The sequence below is a fragment of the Xenia sp. Carnegie-2017 genome, unplaced genomic scaffold (assembly GCF_021976095.1).
Source record: "Xenia sp. Carnegie-2017 unplaced genomic scaffold, XeniaSp_v1 HiC_scaffold_16, whole genome shotgun sequence".
NCBI lineage: Eukaryota > Metazoa > Cnidaria > Anthozoa > Malacalcyonacea > Xeniidae > Xenia > Xenia sp. Carnegie-2017.
In genome coordinates this window covers 9,301,614-9,312,476 of record NW_025813469.1, presented here as the reverse complement: position 1 = coordinate 9,312,476, position 10,863 = coordinate 9,301,614, and the positions used below count along the sequence as shown (strand labels likewise).

The window sequence follows — 10,863 nt, the reverse complement described above, 5'->3', positions numbered from 1 at the left end:
GTGTTGTAGCTTGTTTATTTCGTCTTCGACTTCACTTATTTTTGTTTCGTTTTCCGGTCGTCGTCTTTTTCGATTTTCCCTGCATCCACAGCTTTTTTATTATTAGTATCTTCGTTAATAGTTGTTTTGAGTGCGTTTAGTTGTCACTCGATAGTTTCTCGCTTTTCTGAATCTAATATTTTAGCTGTTCTTTGAGCAGATAACTTCAGTTGAGTTAATTTTATATTGAGTTTTGCTTCGTCGTTTGCCATGTTTGTATGGGGCGCGTAATATCTAGTACGAAATTTTCACAATATATCACAATAACAATCCTTCGTCGGTAGGTGCCACGTATTCCGAAAATTGACCTCTGTCCCAATGTCTTCGGAACACTAAGAATAATCACAACTTTGCGTTTCTTAAACAATTTTATTCTCACTCCCAAAAGTATCTCGCCATTCTCGCTTCCATTAAACTTTTGTAAATTTTTCCTCCCATGACCACCCCTAAAAGGGAACCTTCTAAACTCGCTTAACATTATAGAATTGTTATTGCTATTTTTTCTAGAAAGAAGAACTATGTCGACACTGCCGTTTCAGGGGGGTGGGTCTCAATTTCAGGACTTTCGTCCCAGATTGAGCAAATGGCACATATGCCATGTTGTTCGTCATGGTCATCTCAACCTAAAAACAGGTGAGATAACTACCGTTAAATGAAATGCTTACAAACTCTTATACTGGTTTTAGACTATTGTGTCATGAGTGGCCGGAACAATTAAAGAAACAAATTTTACTTTCCGCCCGAGTTGCTTAGTCAACGAGGCAATTACTAAGAAAAAAGTTATTGAGAAGTATTTCTTTTAAAGCTATTCTTATTCTTGTATTGTTCTTATGTTGTACAGATGTCACAATATTGATATATCGTTTTCGACATCGAAACCTTGCAAAAAAGTGTGTAATTAAGCTATAATAAAGTTAAAATCAAATTAGTTAGAAGCTATACGAAAGAAAAAAGACGGTCCCAGATACTTATTTGAACTTATTTGCAAGGGAAAGTGCAATGATTTTTCCAAGTAATATTTACTCTTCGTTCTCTGATAGTTTTTCATTCACTACATAAAAGATATCTTTCAACCTGTCAAGCAAGAAAATGACTCATATAGCTTCTTTTATAAAATACAAGTAAAAAATTCTTTCTTGGAGCCAATTCAAGTAACGGCTCTAGCTGACAAACCCACATCATCCATGAGTTTAACAGATAGCAACGTTATATAGCTTTCCTGAATGAAATCTTTTGCGAAGTAGCGCTCTTTTCGCACTGTTAAAGAGGTTTGTGCGGATAACATTTAAAATCGGTAATGTTGCATTTATCTATTTGCTTTGATAAATCCTGTCACAGTCTTAACCCAGTGTATTTCTTAATTTTTTTGATTAACACTGCAAATATGGTGTGGAAGGCAGATCAGAGTTTTTTCTCTTGGTTCTACTTGGCTAGAGGAAATGATAGATGTACCAGGCACTTCAGTTGAAAACGTAACAGGTTTTCCCTTGCTCGATCTTGCTTAACTTTGGTTGGCAACTGTTAAACCTTTTCAAAGCAAGCTAAAACGTTATAAGAGGATTTTTATACCCTTTTTTTGTACTCATATAAGCAACGCCGGAACATGAAGGTAGGAAGCAGATATTCATATATTCATACGTTATAATCCCTAATCACAATTGATTTCATAAGAAACTAATAGTAAAACGCACATAAATGAATATAGAGCCCCCAATTAGCCTTGTTCCGGCGTCCCTGCAGATCGTGCAAATGATTTGTGCTAAACTCATCAAGAAAATTGAGTACTGTCAAGTCTGTCAATGTGACAGTATCAGGTAAACGCCGTGTAAGCTGGATACAGTAGCTTATAATCCTCCAAAGTTTTTATGTTTTCTTTTTAATGTGCTTCTCATTTGGCTAATGCTGAATGAAAAATATTTCATCTCCAGGTCATCAAATTTCATAATGCTCACATTTACTGTGACTTCTTCGTGACGGTTCAACACGTTTCTTTTGTCACATCTGATTTTTGGGTCGCCTCTTGCCTTTTAACTGTTTAAACTTTTAATATCAATCCACTTGCTCGAAGGGAGTTTTCAAACATCGCTTTTGTTTTATTTCGTTTATCTTTATGAATTTTTGAAAATGAAAAACTTTAGACAGACATTCGAAAGTTTTTGTTTGGCGTTAACGGTAAACGGTAAACCGCAAAAAATCACGTGATCATGGCTTTGCTGCTTACGTCGCAGTTAGCAGTTCAGGTTTTGACGGCAAGATGCCCTTCTTGCGGTAAATGATGAACCGAAAGGTTTTTAATACTTTAAGTACTTAAGCAAAATGAGGAATGTACAAGTTTGAGTACACGGTGAGTGGTTTAGAAAATTTATGTGGTTTGTGAATTCTGTATTTATAGCGAGAATTGCATAATAGCATCGTTATTGTTAGGTTTGTAGTGCAAAGTTTAGTTTTGTTGTTGTAAATTTATTAGTATTATGTGTCTATGACATAAACCACATTATTTTTTTCTTGGTTCTCGCGACAAAATTTGCGAAAATTTATTTTTTGTCTTAAATAACGGGCTTGCTTAATAAATTAAGGCCATTAAAATGTTCATTTTCACATTTTCTCATGCCATTCACGTAAGAAAAGGGGACATTTAAAAATTCTTTCCACTCAAGCGTTAATTAAAAATGCTTTTGTTCTTTTTGCCAATGTAGATAAAAATTTCTTTGATTTGCAATCGACTTTATTAAAACATTTCAATTTACATGTAAACATTTAAAGAATACTGTAGTAAGCTATAAGAATTCTATTATAATACGAATTACTTAATGGTGTAAATTTTTGGATATGGTGCCAAAACTTTTAATACTGATTTTCATCTGTCGTTTAATATCTGCAGGCGCTTTTGCAACTTTTAGATTTACTATGTCAAACACCAAATCATGTGCACATATGGCTATCTTAGTAAAACACAAGACAACAGACACTCAGTATAAATAGTAAGCATTATTTAATTTATCGATCATTATTTACTAAAATACTCTGGCATTAGCTATCTGTTTACTGGTGAGTCCAAACAAAGTTGTTGGTTATGTTATGACGTGAAGATCAACTTTTCCACTACGTATATTGTGTATGGCTGTAGCTTTAGACAAAAACGTTAGCTTTATGCTTGGCAGATCCGGTTGTACAATAAATGTCAATGTTTTTCACATTCTAAACCTGAGCCTTGCAAAATCTTTAAACTGCTTGACCACATTGCTAACTTTAAAAAAAAGCATTGTTTAAGCTACAGTGCAATGAATGGCAGACGGTTCAAAAACCATTTCTAGTCGACATTGTCGTGAATAAATTTGGTAAGGCTTGGAGCAAAGTTTTGTTCTGTATGAACCAGAAAACTTGAAGGGAAGTTCCTTTTTTTAAGAACTACTCAATTGTCATTCACTATGACTAACCAGCAGTTCAGAGTTTGTAACAACGAATAAATATATGTTTAAATAATGCATTAGATAGAACGAATGAAAAACGAGACATGCAGAAACGCTGTGTTAATAACAGAAAAGGCAGTTTTGGCTCAACGAGCCTAAATTAGTTTTTTAGATCTTGTTTTTTAAAATCATTAAACTTATTTATGATCTTGGGAGAAGTGGAAAACATCGCTTGGTGTTTTATTTCGTGTATCTTTATAAATTTTTCGAAAATCGAAAAAAACTTGTAACAATTAAGACAATAAGTGTTAAGAGCACACAGAAGAAACCACTATATTTTAATATTTTGCACTCAAATTTCAAAATGGCATCGTGATTGTTAGGTTTGTGGTGTGAACTTTTGTTTTGTTGTTGTAATTTTTTTACTATTACGTTTCTATGACCCTTATGGGCCACCTTATGTTTTTCTTTTTTCTCTTGACGAAATTTTCAAAAATTTGTTTTTGGTCTTGTTTAATGTATTCGCTTAACAAATTTAAGTTCTTAAATTGTTCATTTTCCTTTTTATCGCATCATTCACTTATGAGAAGAGGATATTTAAATATTTCTTTCCTTTCAACCGTTCAGCAAAAATGCTTTTGTTGATTCGCTAAGTGCTGAATATATAATGATTTTTAGACTTGTGTTAATTCAAATTCAATTCATTGATTTAAGGGATACAAAAATGATCGAGAAGTGTCTTGAATATATACCATGGAAAAGTTTTAACTGGTTTGGAAGATTAATATTGATTATCTTTGTTATATTTGGCTTCATCGTCTCTGGTATTTCATTAAATTTATATAATGATCTCTCTTTTAATTGTTATAATGAGAAATTGTCAAAAAACAATGACAATTCTCTCATCAAAACCATTGAATCAAGATGTTTCAGACAATACAAAGATGGGCTAAATTTCAAGTATGTAATTTTTCTTGTGGTGTGCTTAAATATTGGTATTGTCTTAATTTGGAGTATGGTTTATGGATATTATGTAAAACGTCGAGTCGAGCATTATGGTCAATCCGATCCAGCAAACAATGATGGGGAAAGTAAACCTCTACATGTTGGTTATCGTGGTGAAGACAATTATAAATCTAAAAGCGTTACATTTCGATTTTCTACATTTTACATTTACGTCGTTCATTTGGTTGTTCGCCTCATTATATTATCCGTATTCGTTGGATTACTTTTTTCAGCCAAGTTTCCTATCGATTACTCTTGTTCATGGCATCCTAAATTGAAAACAACCTCATTAAATCACACTATACCCATCTCGCTTGTCAAAATCTCAACGCTGATAAAAGTAAGACGTTAATTCAGTTTGTTGCGTCTGTTGATGTCGTTTTTATAATACTGACAATCTTAGAGCTGTCTTATTTGACGATTGTAGCCTGGAAGTACAGGTTATTTACAACATCAAGAGAATTTTGTGAAGTTTATTTGTTACGAAAACGTGAAAGATTTGAAACATTTTTGGAAAAACAAAAAGAAAATTTTGACAGCAACGAAGACGTTCAAACAAATGAGGACTTTGGGGATGATCATAACCGTCCATTAAAGTTTGAGGAGATTTATGTCAATGTCATTATGCAAGCAGAAAGAGAATTAAAGAATGCTTATCCCAAAAATATAAAAGACATGAAATCTTTCAATGTCATCTAGAAATTGACATGATGCTAGACAATTGAAAATGGTGACCGAAATTTTAAGCCAATCCAGGGTGAAAAGAAACATCGTATCCACGTTCTATTTTAGTCATTGGAAGGCCAGGAATTGGTAAAACAATGTTAACAAAAAAACTTATGCATGAATGGAAAAACAATACAGATAAATATTGGCGAGATAAGCACGTTCATTTGATCCGATGTCGTGCGATTAAAAATGTTGACATTACTCTTCAAGAAATGTTGTGTGATGATGGATTGCCATATCAGATTACGAATTGATAATGTCAAATCCAGAAAAAACCGTTCTTATCATTGACGGTCTTGATGAGCTTCCATTGGATGAAAAAAATCTTGAAACTAAAGGCCCAGTGTTTGCTAAAGAAAAAATGCCAGCATTTACAGTGTTAAGTATGTTGATTAAAGGTAAACTGTTGCCAGGTGCCACTGTTCTAATAACATCACGACCAACCGCTGAATTTGCATTTAAACTTTTGAAATTTAAGAGGACAGTGGAGATCTTGGGGTTTTTTGAAGATCAAATTAAAGAATATGTTCACAAGTTTTGTGGTAACGATAAGGAATCTACCGAGCTGATCTTGAACTGCATTGATAATTCTATCGAACTTCGTAGCTTGTGCTATATCCCCGTCAACGCTTACATTGTCTGTCTGACCCTGAAAGAATGCTTTAGAAACGACGCAAAAGATATTCCAAAACTACAACTGAATTGTACAAAAGCAGTTAAAATCTTACTTCGGCAGCACCATCCAGATTTTAAAAGTATATCATCACCAAAGAATTATCTTCTCAAAGATTTACCGGAAGAACTTGACAATGACCTGAAGATAATGAAAAGCCTTGCAAAGACGGCATTGCGAAAGAGAGTTTGATTTTGAAGAACCAAGTCTCTCGAATTTTCCACATCGGGCAAATTGCGGTTTCTTTCATCAATTACCAGATAGACGACGCAATCTTTATTGTTTTATTCATTTGACTCTTCAAGAGTTCTTCGCTGCATGGTGTATTGTTGATGATTGGCAAAACATCGGAAAGTTTTGGATGATAATGTGTCTGATCCTAAATGGCATTTGGTAATAGAGTTTGTTGCTGGTTTAGTTGGAGACAAGAAGAGATCTGGCAGCATCAGAGATACTAAAACAATAGAAGATGTTGAACAACGGTAGGGTCTTTATTTTTCTTTCAAGTGTAGTTTAGGTTATTGTCCTCGATGAAATTTGTTTACACAGTTTTTAGTCCTGCTGGACAGGAAGTGCAGGAACAGTAACTACGTCTACTACATATGCACAGTTTGGTTGTTGGATTGTTATAAGAAATCGCAGCTGTTTTATATAAAGCTGGCATGTAATTATATAAGGCATAGCTTCATGCTCTTCTGCAGAGAGTTGTTTCAGTTTTGAAAATGTCGCTGGGTTTCAAAAGAGGTCTGTCTGTTTAAAAACAGTGTTTCTGCCTTTTTTTACTAAATTTGCACTTTGAAACTGACGCTGTTATCATTGACGCAGCAACCTAAAAAAAGTATCAAGGCTAAGGCCTCTTACTTAATTTATAGCGTGGGGTGCAACATCTGTTGTGTATTATTTACGCCACACAACGCTTTCAGCCGAACTATGTGGAAGTAATAAGTATGTGGCAAATAACGATTTTGACGATCAGGACAAGGCTCTTACATTGAAGTAAATATATGTAATATTATACCATAATTTATTAATGTTATGCAATCATAAATATTTTGTATTAATGATGCAATTACAGGCTAGATCATAAATTTGTAATATGATGATTTAGACAAATGTGTTCATTTCACGAGGTTTAGCAGTTAAGCAAAGGTCTGTAAAATAGAATTATTTGATTGTTAAATCTATATCAAATAATCACTTGACTGGCTAAATTGCTTTTCTTATTTCTGTACATAGTTTCAAAACCATTTTGTTGTAATGTTTGATATTTCACTTTATAGGATTGATTTTGCTTGCACTTATGTAACCATTAAAGTATAGTTCATGCCGTTCGTTCTGTTTTTTCATCAAATGATAAGATTTGGGTTAATCGGTTGTAGCAAATGGATTGTTGTTTAAACCTTTCCAATGGTTATTCATATTATCGGCTATCCATATCGACTTACTGTATTTTTTGTAAATAAGAATTGGATATCAGGTGTTTATTATTCCAGTATGTTTTTACATATATTGAGATAAGTTGCTAAGGTCAGCAGGACAGTGTAAACCATAAATGTGTCTTACTTTATCAAATTCATATGTTATGGTGTCTATTTTATGACGTCATATTTCTGACGTCTTGAAATTGCCTACTGTATTTAAAATCCTAGATCTGCCATTGTATGAAAAGTCCTAAGAAATCCAACTTTCGGAACATGCTAAAATTTAGGATTTTTGCTGATGTAAAAATAAAATACCAGCATGCTTAAAGAATGGCGAAATTGACTTGTCACGTTTATTGAAACAAATCAAATTAAGACGATGATGTATTGTGAAAGCAGTATGTTTGTTATGTAATAGTGATTGAAGGTTGGATAAGAAACGATGTTTGTCGCACATTTCTCAGTTAATACTAGTGCACTATGACGCCTAGAACATCAAAACATTACATGTACAATATATCATTAAAACTATTTAAATGCTTTCTTCATTCTACGTTTCTCCTGATTTGACAAGATTTTTAGTTGAAACGGATAAACGCATCGCACTAGCTATAAAATAAACAAAAACACGACGCAAATTTTTCCAGCTGGAAAAAACGAAAAGTTAAAAACCGATAATCTTTAATTAGTAAATATATCTTGATTTAAGTTTGATCGACTTGGTTTTAGAAACAAATAGAGAATTTTTACTTTCTATTAAATGACTGTAATTAAGTCTACTTCATCGACTTTAAACAGTGTGCAGTTTTTACGAACAATTCAAATAAGATGTACCCTCTAGCTGTGCTCGACCACAGAGAAATAATCTGCATCAGCTAGCTAATTGCTTATTATGCCACAATACGTACGCAAGTATTAAGTCTTTGATGAACGATTGGTTTATAAAAAACTTTTGTATTTAACATTTGCAGGTTTACATTTTGGATCTCACATTTATTTTCCAATGACGGCAATAAAGCAATTGGTTTTCTGGGAGTAAAGTGCTTATACGAGTTGCAAGACAAAGATGTCATCAGGTCAGCATGTACACAACTAAATAAGAACTATTCTCGAGAAATGATTGAAGATGTTTCTTTTACTCCTGTTGATTCAAAAGCATTTTTCAATTTCTTTCTGAATGCAAACACATAAATGAGGTTGTGTTCAATCGTGTGAGTTTATTGATAATCATGTCTGCCTTGCAATGAAAAGTTTTATTAAACTGGACAGGCGACAAATTACTCTCTTTGCGTTTTGATTTATGTGATTTTAGTCGTTATTTTGAAATATCTCAGTGAAACTTTAAAATGTAACTTTACATTCACTGCATCTAGGAACTGATTAATCTAGAAAATGAAGGTGCTAAATATCTTAGTGAAGCATTGAAATTTGAGAATTGTAAAATTGCGGATTTAGGTATTAAAGAACCGATTTAGGTTATGAATGCGCTAAATATCTTAGTGAAGCTTTGAAAATGAGAATTGTATACTTACTGAATGCTTATTATGGAGCAATATAGGTGATCAAGGTGCTAAATATCTTAGCGTTGAAAAGTGAGAATTGTAAACTTACTCTATTAATTCTTGAAAAGCAACAAGATAGGTGATGAAGGCGCTAAATATCTTAGTGAAGCTTTAAAAAGTGAAATTGTAAACTTACTAAAATTAGATCTTAAAACAAAATAGGTGATGAAGGTGTTAAATATCTTAGTGAAGCTTTGAAAAGTGAGAATTGTAAACTTACTCAATTGGATATTTATAAAAACGATGTTGGTGATGAAGGTGCTAAGTATCTTAGTGAAGCATTGCAAAGCGAGAATTGTAAATTTACTGAATTGGATCTTCATGACAACAAGATAGGTGATGAAGGCGCTAAATATCTTAGTGAAGCTTTGAAAAGTGAGAATTGTAAACTTACTAACTTAAAACTTTCAAACAACAAAATAGGTGATGAAGGTGGAAATATCTTAGTGAAGCTTTAAAAGTAAGAATAAAACTATGTAGGTCTACAATTATAGAAGGCGAAGGTGCAAATCTCTAGTGAAGCTTTGAAAAGTGAGAATTGTAAACTTACTAAATTGCCTCTTTATTATAACAATATAGGTTATGAAGGTGCAAATATCTTAGTGAAGCAGAAAAGTGAAATTGTAAACCTCTATTGTATCTTGATAACAACAAGATAGGTGATGAAGGCGCTAAATATCTTAGTGAAGCTTTGAATAGTGAGAATTGTAAACTTACTAAATTGAATCTTGAGCAACAAAATAGGTGATAAAGGTGCAAAGTGTCTTAGTGAAGCTTTGAAAAGTGAAATTGTAAACTTACTGATTGTCTCTTGAATATGACAATATAAGTGATGAAGGTGCAAAATATCTTAGTGAAGCATTGAAAGTGAGAATTGTAAACTTACTCAATGGATCTTTTATTGACAACAATAAAGGTGATGAAGGCGCTAATTTCTTATTGAAGCTTTGAAAATGAAAATTGTAAACTTACGGGTGTACTTTTCTGCTTACAAAATTAGTAATCAAGGCACAAAATATTTTAGTGAAGTTTAAAAGTGAGAACTGAAACTTACTGAATACTTAAGATTGAACACTAACAACGTAGTTTGCAAACGGAAGGCCAAGTGCTAAGCGGCCAACCATTGTCTCTTGAAAGCATTCGTTTGCAGTGGTGTACTGGGCTCTGACTTGCTTCAATTTAAGGCCCTTTAGCCTTTTACTATTAGGGGACCATAAAAGTATACCCAAAATGTGATAATATATTGTCATAAACAACAATTTCTGCAGAATTAAGCTACCTAAGCTGTTTTAACTTTGCAAAATAATTCAGTGTTGTAAAAGAACAGTTAATCCATTTCCAATGACGACACCTCTCAAAGTACTTTTAAGTTAGTTTTGTGCATGCCGTTTGCCTGCTTTCATTTTATTTCTCAGTAAGGGGGCCTTACAATGGGCTCATATGCTATAGCGCATGCAATTGCTAGTAGAGCAGTCAAACCCTGATGCATACCTGTTATCGACATCTAATTTATGAGTAATATAGCCATTTTTCTTTTGTTTGCGCAATTGTATAGGTACTGTAGGTACAAAGCACTTATATTTTACTTCGTAAAATTCCACCTCTAGTTAAAAAGATTATAATTTTTATTTACTTTACATTAAATGAATAATTTATGTGCATTTTGGAACTTTCATTTCATGGAAACGTACCTTCATTTTACTTCATTTTGTAAAGTAAAAGTATTGTTTGATTTTTAGATGAACAATTTTCATTTGTTTGTTTTGTTAATTTTATAACATTTATGTAAATAGTAAAATTGTTACAAACAATGATAGACTGAAATGATGTTCAAATTTTAAGTAATAATGAAATTTAAATAATAAACATAAACACGAATATTTTTATAAAATCCTTTTCTGATGACAATTCGACAACATTCATACGAACGCAAAATTTGGAGTGTTTATTTAAGAAAAAGTTGTTTTCTTGTAATTGTATTTTGACTTCATTTAAAAGTCACTGACAACAATTAGCTTTTACAA

General features: G+C 32.7%; 1 long non-coding RNA gene across 1 annotated transcript; it reads left to right on the top strand.

Moving 5' to 3' along the window:
* Nucleotides 1-6,201: 6,201 nt before the first annotated feature.
* LOC124436896 lies at nt 6,202-8,844 on the top strand. The gene is made up of 3 exons (XR_006945534.1): nt 6,202-6,338; nt 8,249-8,353; nt 8,828-8,844. It is a non-coding gene; the product is annotated as an uncharacterized LOC124436896 (long non-coding RNA).
* The last annotated feature ends 2,019 nt before the right edge of the window (nt 8,845-10,863 follow it).